This window comes from Vicia villosa, linkage group LG1 (genome assembly GCF_029867415.1).
Source record: "Vicia villosa cultivar HV-30 ecotype Madison, WI linkage group LG1, Vvil1.0, whole genome shotgun sequence".
NCBI lineage: Eukaryota > Viridiplantae > Streptophyta > Magnoliopsida > Fabales > Fabaceae > Vicia > Vicia villosa.
In genome coordinates this window covers 74909759-74920043 of record NC_081180.1, presented here as the reverse complement: position 1 = coordinate 74920043, position 10285 = coordinate 74909759, and the positions used below count along the sequence as shown (strand labels likewise).

Here is a 10285-nt window from a genome sequence, read left to right as displayed (position 1 = left end):
CAATTCAATGCATTTATATACTCATTTCTAAGACACAATAGATGAAGCACATCATATAATATCTAATAATATTTTTCAACGTGATATAACACTAGATAATAATATAAAATTCTACAAGACGCATTATTTTTATAAAACACGTAAGTTGGAAATGATACAAAAGAAAATAAGAAACAACATTAGTAGTATTATTGGTGGAGAATAAATTTTTTTTTGAAAAAATTATGATTAGTACTGAGATAATAATTTTATATTTCTATTTAAAATAATAATAAAAAATAATAAATTACTAATGTAACATTAATGGGTTGGGTCAACGGGTCTGCGGGTTACAAAATTCAAACCGATATCCGAACCAAAACTATATGGGTTGTTGTGGGTTGAATTGAATATACCCGTAAATCAACAGGTTCAAGTAATTTATAGATTGGTTCAGTTTGGATTAGCATATTTGTGAGTCGACCCGCACACATGAACACCCCTATTATATTCTATAAAATGTGCCAGTTTGTCTTTTAGTTACCATACTCTTGATTGTTTTTTTTTTCAAAAAAAAAAACAGAAACTTATGATTAAAAGAACAAACAGCATAAAAAATGCCACATGAGTCTCCAAAATATTTCTAAATCAAATACAAATTGCTAAGAATAATTCCACTACGTGACATTGAATTTGAATGAGGATAAATTCCAAGAAGCATTCAGATACACAACACACTACTGAACATCAGCACAAGACCTTAACCAACAAGTCCGATCTCTGAACCAATGCAGGCAGACAGCAAACCAAAACATAAAACGGAGAAAAATAGTTCAATCATCTTCGCTGATACACAAACTTCCGACTAACCATACATTGACCGCAACATAACACCATCGCATATGGACAATGCACCGTGAATACAACCTGAAACAAAACCATTATTCTGGATCAGTAACATTCACTCTTGATCATTTGTTATTGTAATGAATTGAAAATGAAATGATAAAATTCTTACCTTTGAATCAACTAATCAACTGTAGTAGAAGGTCCAACATTGGAGCTTTGAAACTGGCCATTATTAATTAATGTTGCACCTAAAGAGCATGACGTGTTAGAAACTCATATTAACATAATAATAATGAAAAAGAAAATTTAATATGATGTATAAATTAAGGACAAAAACGTCATATAATACCTTCCTTTATTTAAATTTAGGCATTTATGTTTGTTATGACCTCTCTTCTTGCAATTACTACAAGTAAACAAACTTTTATTAAGAGATTCCAAGCTACCTTTCATTCGTAAAGTTCGTGGCCGCCCTTTAGTTACTACGACGGGAGGATCATGCACAATTATTTCATTGTTAGAGACCTTCCTATTCCTAATAACATCAGATGTTGTTGAATGACTGAACTCTCCATTTGAATCTTCAATATCCAACAAATCTAGTTCTTCAATTAACTTTTAAAATCATCGAATTGCAACATCATGATACTTTTCTGAACGGGAACCTCTTTCAGATACTTGTAGAGAATGGTTCATAATAATGTTATACAACAAAGTGCTAGAAGATTTAATTTCCGCTTCTTGATATTCTTCACTCATCAATCCTTTAACCTTATCCTTCTTTGCATCAATGGTCCAGTGGCGTAAAATATAATTTGAAGGAAGAGATATAATTTTTTTTCTTTATGAATACATACAACACATGTCTATAAAGAATGCCTAAAAATTCAAACAAGTGACAACAACAATTCACTTCTTTTGAAGGGATATGAAAAGTCACACAATAATTAGGTTTTTGTTTATAAATTTCATTAACCTTGTAAATGGACACATCAATGTTAGATTAAATTTTCTCTGCAGTAAACATTTGAGAGCCAACCAACTCATTTTAAAAAATTCTAAATAGTTTTCGTGTATAACTTTTTGAAGATTCTTCTTCTATGGGGTATAAAGTGCGCAAAAATGGTTTTGAATTCATTGTCTTGAAAGTTTTCTCTCTTTCTTTATTATACCGTGCATCAAGAGCCTTGTCACATTGTTTCACAAACTTATTTAATGGAGTACTTGAATTCAAAAAATCTTCGAAAAATTTATTCATACTTACACTCCTCTGAGTAGTGGACATTCCAGCACAAAAATCATTACGCACATAAGCAGGAATCCATTTTTCTCTAATAGAATATATCTTCTAAAGCCACCGATTATCTTGTAAGTCATATTTATCTATCATTGCTTCCCAGTAAGACGCAAAATCTTCAATAGTGGTTGATTGGTGAATGCACTTGTAAAATTGACTTTTAAATTCACTATATTCATGATAGATATTGCTCAAGTACTCAGGAATGGGTGACTCATTCTACCGCAAATGCAGAGACGTGGCTGAATCTTTTTGTTGATAAGATACACGAATTCGAAAGATTGAACAAAATCGAAAAGGAATCAAATGCAGAAAAGTCAGAGATGAAACTACCAATAGATTCAGCCGACTATTAATAACAATATATAAAGGGAATAAGTGTTTTTGGTCTAGCCTTTTATCCTTTTATTATTACCCTTGAGTAATTTTCATGGTAAAAAACCGTAACAACTTACTCATGGCAATGGAAATAATAAGAAGCAAACCATTTTTTCAAATAAATTGTACTCCTCTTTGTACGGCTGTGTATTTTCAATTTAGCCCTTCAAACCAATTAAATTTAAATCTATAACTTCTATCACAAATAACTGTCTTTGTTTCATAAATACAAAATATATTTTTGGGAATTTAATATTGGAAATAAAAATACCTATATTTGTTAGTAAGAAATACAAAATTATTCTCAGAAAAAAAAAAACTATACTCAAGAAAAAAAATTCTCATGTTTAATAGCTTTTTAATCTCATCTCATCTCATAAGTGTGAAAATCTTTTATTTCATGCCATTACCACCAAATTTTATGAAAAAATAGTTGATTACCTCCACTACTACATACTATATTTATAAGGGTCATGCTAACATGTGCCCTTACTATAATTATAAAAAATTAAATGATTAAATATAATAAAGTCACATTTAAAGTTTCAATATATTAAATGTGCGTCTTCCAAAAAAATATTTCTATAAATACCTTATTATTTTATAATTATTATCTTTTTATCTATAATTTTTTTTTGTGTAAGCAAAATTATATTAAACAGAGAACTAAGGGTTCTTAAAACTACACGTAACACGAGGTAAACCTGTCAATAAAAAAATGAGGAAATTACAAACCAATTAGAATTACGAAAGAAATAACAAATGATCTTTGTTAAATTCGTAAAAACTACAAATGAGATGCGCAATTTCTTCTATAAAAGACAATTTCCATATCAAATCTTTGATGTTCCAAACCATATTATTCACATTCCAAACCTCATCCCGAAAGCATATCTTATTCCTAGTTAACCAAAGAATCCACACAATAGCTAACCACACCACTCCTAATTTTTCCTCTTTCACTTTCTTCTTTTTACGAAAAGAAAACCAATCCATAAAGCACGATAAACACTCCTCTTCCAAGTCCCCAAACGACTTACCAATCCAAATAGAAACCTTCCTCCACACCACCTCCACCATCTTACATGTGAAGAAAGAATGATCCTAACTTTCTGGATATAAACCACAGAAAACACACTTAGTATTTTCCAAAGACAAAGTTATATTCCTAATCAAAAGTAAGTCCTTAGTTGGAAGTCTATTCACAAAAAGTCTCTATCCAAAAGCTTTAATTTTGAAAGGAACTTCCAACTTCCTAATTAAAATTAAAGCACCATCATTCTTACTAAAAGGACCGAACGAAATGCGCTTTCCGGCATAGTACCCGTAGCAAGAAGCAACAGAGAAATCACCATCCCCGAAATATTCCAATTAATGCTATCCTTCCCTTCTAAAATCGGCCCACACACATTAAGAAAAAAAATCATGGTTCTATTTATCAAAATATAATAAAAATATATATAAAATACAATACTTTCAGGAAATTCGCGAGAAACCGTCTTCGTGACAAATAGCACTTCTCCTGAATGCAAACCATGAGCACAAAAATGTATAACTATAGAATTAAATGATAAATAATTACTGTATTCAAATGTATTCCTTCTAATTCCTCCCTTTCGTTTTTATTTTTTAAAATTAACTTCAGTTTTTGCTTACCATTTGAATAAAGATGGCCATTTTTTTAATGAATATGTATGGTCAATCCAATAAAATATTATTAATCTGTTACGTTATTAATTTTTTTTTTAAATAATAGAGTGAACATATAATTGTGATTGGTTGACAATATAAAATTATTTTATATAATCAATACATCATCCATTCTCCCTTTTTTTTTCGAGCAATTCTATCAAAAAAATTCATACGCGCTATTTGGTCAATTTATAATTTTGCTATGTTTATTTAATTTTTTTTCTTTTGAATTTGATTGTATAAATTTATGTGTTTTCATTTGCAGTTGAAATCTTTTATTACCGTGGTAGAAAGGATGATTTCTTTACATATCTTTTGTAACACTTGCCAACAGATGTAAATATTGAATTGATTTCTTAAAGTCAGATACCAGAAGATTCGTCCAAAGAGAATAACTTGGAGAAATTGTCATTCATGTGAATTAACCAAAAGATATGAATTTCAACATTTCATTGCTTATTGAAGTATACTATGTTATTCTGTACTGAGATAATTATTATATATTCAATTATTTTTTTATTAAAATCTTATTATTGAAGTAAATCATTTTATTCAAGCATTCATATAAACAATAGAGAAAAGAACTATACATTGACAATAACAGTGTAAAACAATTAAATTTTCCAGAGAGAGACAGAGACAGAGATTTTTCAGAAAAAGTACATGTAATTTTTTTTAAAAAGTATACAAACACTAACATAATAAGTGTGTAATGATTCGTTGATTGCATAAGCCATGGGCCAATGGAATGGGAGAAGGAATTGGACTAGTGTTCTCAGAACTGCAGAGGCAAGAGCTGGCGTGCTAATCTCCTAAAGTGTAGAATGGCTGAAGCAGTTTATGCTATTTGGAAAGTGAGGAATGACAAAGTTTTTAGGAATGACAATTATAATGGGGACTATAGGACCATTGGGAGAAATATTATAGATACAGTATATAGAATATGGAATGCAAAGAAGTATAGGAAACACATAGCCACTCTTATGTTATGGGGGAGTGCTCTTAGTTTTATTTGTGTATAGGCTTTGATCTGTTTGGCTGGATTGTGGGCGATCGCCGTGTATATATTATTTTTGAATTAATCAAATTTTATTGATTAAAAAAATAATAATTTGTTGATTGAGAATATTATTTTTATGCGATTTTAATCGCAATTCAAGTGAGAAAGAGAGAATTATATAGAGAGATGTATAAGTACCATACCACTCAAAAGAGAGATAAAATTATACAAGTACAATTAATATATGTCAACTAATTTAAATAAAAATAAAAATTGAATTAAATACTGTTTATATTTTCACTCGTTTGCGTATTAGAAAAAGTGGAATGAGTGTCGTCTGAACGATAGTTAATAATAATAATAATAATAATAATAATAATAATAATAATAATAATAATAATAGTAAAAATGTTAATAAATGTAGTTTCATATTCTTAAAACAAATTAATGTATTTGTCTAAGAGTATTTGGATGAGATGATAGCAGATCTCTTCTAGCTTAATCAGAGGTCTTGATTCAAATCCAACCCTAGGTACGCAATGTTAAATTTTCTTGAGGGAGAGTTTTGCCTCCCATTGTGGTCCTACCCATCAGAGGTCCTGGGTTCGAATCCAACCTCAGGTACGCACAACAATGTTAATGTATTTGATATGTTTTTTTTGTTGTTGGCTTATAATTTTTCCCTCTTTTTTTTGTTATTTATATAATAAATTAGGTCAAGTGAATAGTACATCATAAGCAAGCAACTCAGAGAATTTATTAGAAGTATACTCACCACCTATATCATAATGAAAACACTTCATAACAACGGTATGTTGAGTTTTAACCACTGCATGAACCATATGATAAATGCTAAAAAAACTCCAAATGCCTTTTTATAAGATAAATCCAACAATAACAACTATAATCATCAATAAAATAAACATAATATCTAGATCTACCTTTGCTAAAAACAGATGAAGAACCCCTTACATCATAATAAACTAAATCAAAAGGTGCATTAGAAACAAAAATACATTTATTGAAGGTCAAATCACACAATTTAGTAAGTTTGCAACCACAACAATACAAAATATCACTAGTTTGCAACTTTCCTAAAGCTTTAGTAGAAGCCAAGTACTTTAATCTAGAGACACAAACATGTCCAAGGCGATAATGTCATAAATAAAAACTACTAGAAGAGGAATTTAAACAAAAATATGATAAATCAGTAGTCAAAGTAAACATCGAGGTTGTAGTATTTGGAACTCTCAGCTCATTTAAAACATAATGTCTCCCTTGTCTATGACCTATCTCAATCTTCCTCCAGAATCATGAATCCTGCACATGACAAGAAGTAGAAGAAAACATAATTGAATATCTAAAATCACACAATTGACTAATAGATGCAAGATTCAAATCAAGGTTAAGAATATAATAAACATCAAATAAAGACAAGTTAGTTATGGAGACATAATTAATGCTTACTAATGGCATATGAGTGCCATCAGCAGTTAAGACTTTCATGGATAATGCATAATTTAAGGAAAAAAATGAGTTTTGATCATATAAAAATCCATAACCAATAGTTAATACTAAAAATTAGTGATGTACCAAAATAAAAAATTCACATGGAAGTGGATATACCTGACAAATTAGAGGGGGTTAAGGGAAAAAATGGAATGGGCTGAGTTGCAAGAAAATTTTGAAATTTCTCATCAAAACCAGTTACCTATGAATTAATTTTAGATGTGTATGCAAAACCAATAGTAGAATCAACAAACAGATGAGCAACAATTGAAGGAGTAGCAACAACAACATTGAATGACAAAGCCTTAATTTTTTTTGTCTTGCTTTCAACAGTTTCGACACTGTGCTTTCTAATGTCCCCTTTCCTTGCAAAAAAACATCCATCAATATCAACCCCAACCCTTACAGGAGGTGTCTTTGTTAAAAGGAGGAGCAAAGACATATAGAGAAGGTGTAAGAATTCCTTTTTTCGAATGTGAATGGGTAAGAGTTGAGTCTAATTTCTTCTATAAACAATTCATTAACAACTGAGTAAACGTCGGAAAGAGGAGTGTGATATAGAATACCCCCTAACCTTGAAATCATCACGAAGAGCCTTCACAAATTGAAATAAACATTGGTTTTCTCTTTAGTCAATATATGCTTTGACAACTTTTAATTCATTAGACTCTATAAGAGTCAATTGATCTCACAAATTAGTCATAGCTAAATAAAATTCATAAATACATGTATCATTTTGTCGAGGAATTCTAATATCACATTCCAACTGATAATATTTGCAAAATTATACTGATTATACAATCGTCCTTAGTTGTCCAAAATCTTAGCAATATCATATTTTGCCATTTGCATATCTATTTATCGAGAAACACGACTATTGATCCAAGTAAGGATCTTTATGTATCTAACTCTTTTACATATTTTGCTTCATATTTTTATCCGTGTGCTTAATAGAGGTTTCATAACCATAACTCTGCATCCTTTTTCCTTTGAATTTTTTTCATTACATAAATCTAATAAGAGTAAACTTTTCCATTCAATTGGACCTTGATAAATTGAAGAAAATCATCTTTATTACTAGCCATTGCAACAAACTATGAAAGGACCAAAGGGAATCAAAATTAAGACGCGTTACCGAAAATAAATACTCATAATTTCTCAAACATAACAATGCACTCACAAAACAAAAATCCAAAATGCTTTCTTAATAATAAAAATAAAAAGAAAGGTGTCAAAGCATACTCAAACATAATATAGTATATCACACATGTCTTACTCGTAAACATGTACCAAAATAAAAAAATTGCATTCAAGATTTGAGAAACAATGATAAAAAAACGAGGGAGAGAACAAATTGAACCTTATTGCAGAAATTGAGTAAGAGTTGTTATCAAACATCCAATGTAATACTCCTAACTTTCTAAACATGAGTATGCAAGGTTAAGAGATAAAAACTCTAAGTTATACACCTAATGAAATTAAAGAAAGGTTATTAGAGTAATCAAGAGGGGAATTGGGAGATAATTCTTCTTAAGTGTAAGGGAAATATTGGAAAACTAATGGATTAGTTGGAAATAAACTAAGTGGCATTGTGGTAAATAACACATGGTTAATGGGCATATTGGCCCAAATCAAAGGTATATCATAAGGGTTTGTTTTGCTAGGTGAATATAATTCATTTTTTCAAGATTAAAACATGAAATCAGAATTAGAAAAAATAACAAGAGAAAATGGAGTAAGAAGAATGAAGGGAGAAGGAGGAGCAAACTCATGTTCATCACCATCCTGTTATCATTTTCGTATTCCTTGAACAATCTTCACTAAAAAGGTAATAACTTTTTAATCGTAACTTGGATTTAAGTGATTCTGGACTTTTTGAAAAGTACAAAATTCCCTTCAATCTGGATATAAACGTTGTGCATTACATCTTTGTGATGAGGGAGAAAAATATGTTTGAAGATGGAGGATTAATGTTGAAATGTGCAGAAAGTGACTACGAATTTGAGGGTCATAGAGGTAGAGCTATGATCAAGGAAGGAACCTTGTAGCAGCTTCATCATCATTTAAATCTTCAAATATATATAAGATGAGTTCCATAGATAGGAACTAGGGTAGAAAATTGGGAGTTTGCATATTATGGGTTTAGGGTGAGATAAACATTGAATAATTGGTGAAATATATGCTCTCTTGATGCATTTGTATGTCTTGGATTGTTTATATATGATGGGGTTCATTTTGGGATGGTTTGGGATGCAAAAAGGGAATTCAGAACCCTAATTTTGTGGTCTGATACTGTCCAGGTTCGCTTAGTGGACTCTGTTTGGCTTAGCGAAGTCTGCAAAATAATGAAAATTGAAATCAACATATCTTGAGTTTTATAACTCGAAAAGGTGCCCAGTCAGAGGCGTTGGAGAGTTATTTTAATGATCCTTATGAATATGCATAGATATCATACTTTTATTTCGGTTGGGATATATGGAAATATGAATGTTTAACTTGTATGAGAATGAATGAGCATAAAGTGTTGAATAACCTGCTTAAGAATGTCATTCCTTGAGTTAATCTCATACCATGTAGTCGAACCTTGGCTATACATGTCGTATACTTTCTATTGACCCTTGTTGGTGGATTCAAGATGTGGTTATTGAGTTCTAGTGTATTTTTGGAAGTTATGTTTTTATGAGTTTCAGGACTTTCGCTTAGCGAACTATCCAGATTCCAGAATTGGGTTTGCTTCTATTTGAGTTTGCTGAGAGTTTACTTAGAAAAGTACCCTTCACTGCTAGTTCCCTTAGCGAACCTCCTTGACCAGAATCTTATAATTTGATTCCCCTGAGTGCATTTCCATTCTGTAACGCGAATCAGATGCCTCCTTTGTCTCTTATGACTCATATTATGTGACAGGGATTAATAAATGCTATGATGTGATTACTTGTTACGCCTCTATTATAAGTGTTCTTAATGTAATGCATCATGTTGATAAATGTTATGCTAGATCACTTGCTTGGCATGTTTCCTATTCATTATGGTTGAATGTTTTGGTGTATGTGATGTGTGTTGATTGTATACGCACTTGTTATGCTTTTTCGTCTTTACGTGAAGGATCGTTGGGAAGAGCGGTTCCCTACTTATATGTGCTACATGAAGAGTAAGAATTATCTGGGATAAGTAGTGCATCATATAAGATTTTCCTGGGGTAAACAGTGTGGTCCGTCATGTAGTGTTAACGTGTAAGACTGATCTGGGATAAGCAGTGCAACATGTAAGACTTACCTTGGGTAAGCAACATGGTCCACCATAAGATGTAAGCCGTTGAACCGTTTTGATTGATTTTTAATCCCCTCGCGTGCGTTGCACCTATGATGAGTTACGCATCCATATAGGTGTAAGGGGTCACGTAGACCCCCTGGTTAGTGTGATTCCTGTTATGGGGAGGCCAGCGATAGAGACTTGTTACGTGTGTTCTCTCTGGTTATAATGATTGTTGTGGTAGACGATTCGTTTGTGTGCTCCGTTTGTGTACCGGTCGTGAGGTTACCCCCGAATCATTGGAGGATTCGGTTTTGTTAGGCATGTACCCT

The 10285-nt window shown here is 31.2% G+C and overlaps 1 pseudogene; it reads right to left on the bottom strand.

The window, feature by feature from the left end:
• Window positions 1-1615: 1615 nt before the first annotated feature.
• LOC131646094 (protein FAR1-RELATED SEQUENCE 5-like) lies at window positions 1616-3583 on the bottom strand (annotated as a pseudogene).
• Window positions 3584-10285: the final 6702 nt, after the last annotated feature.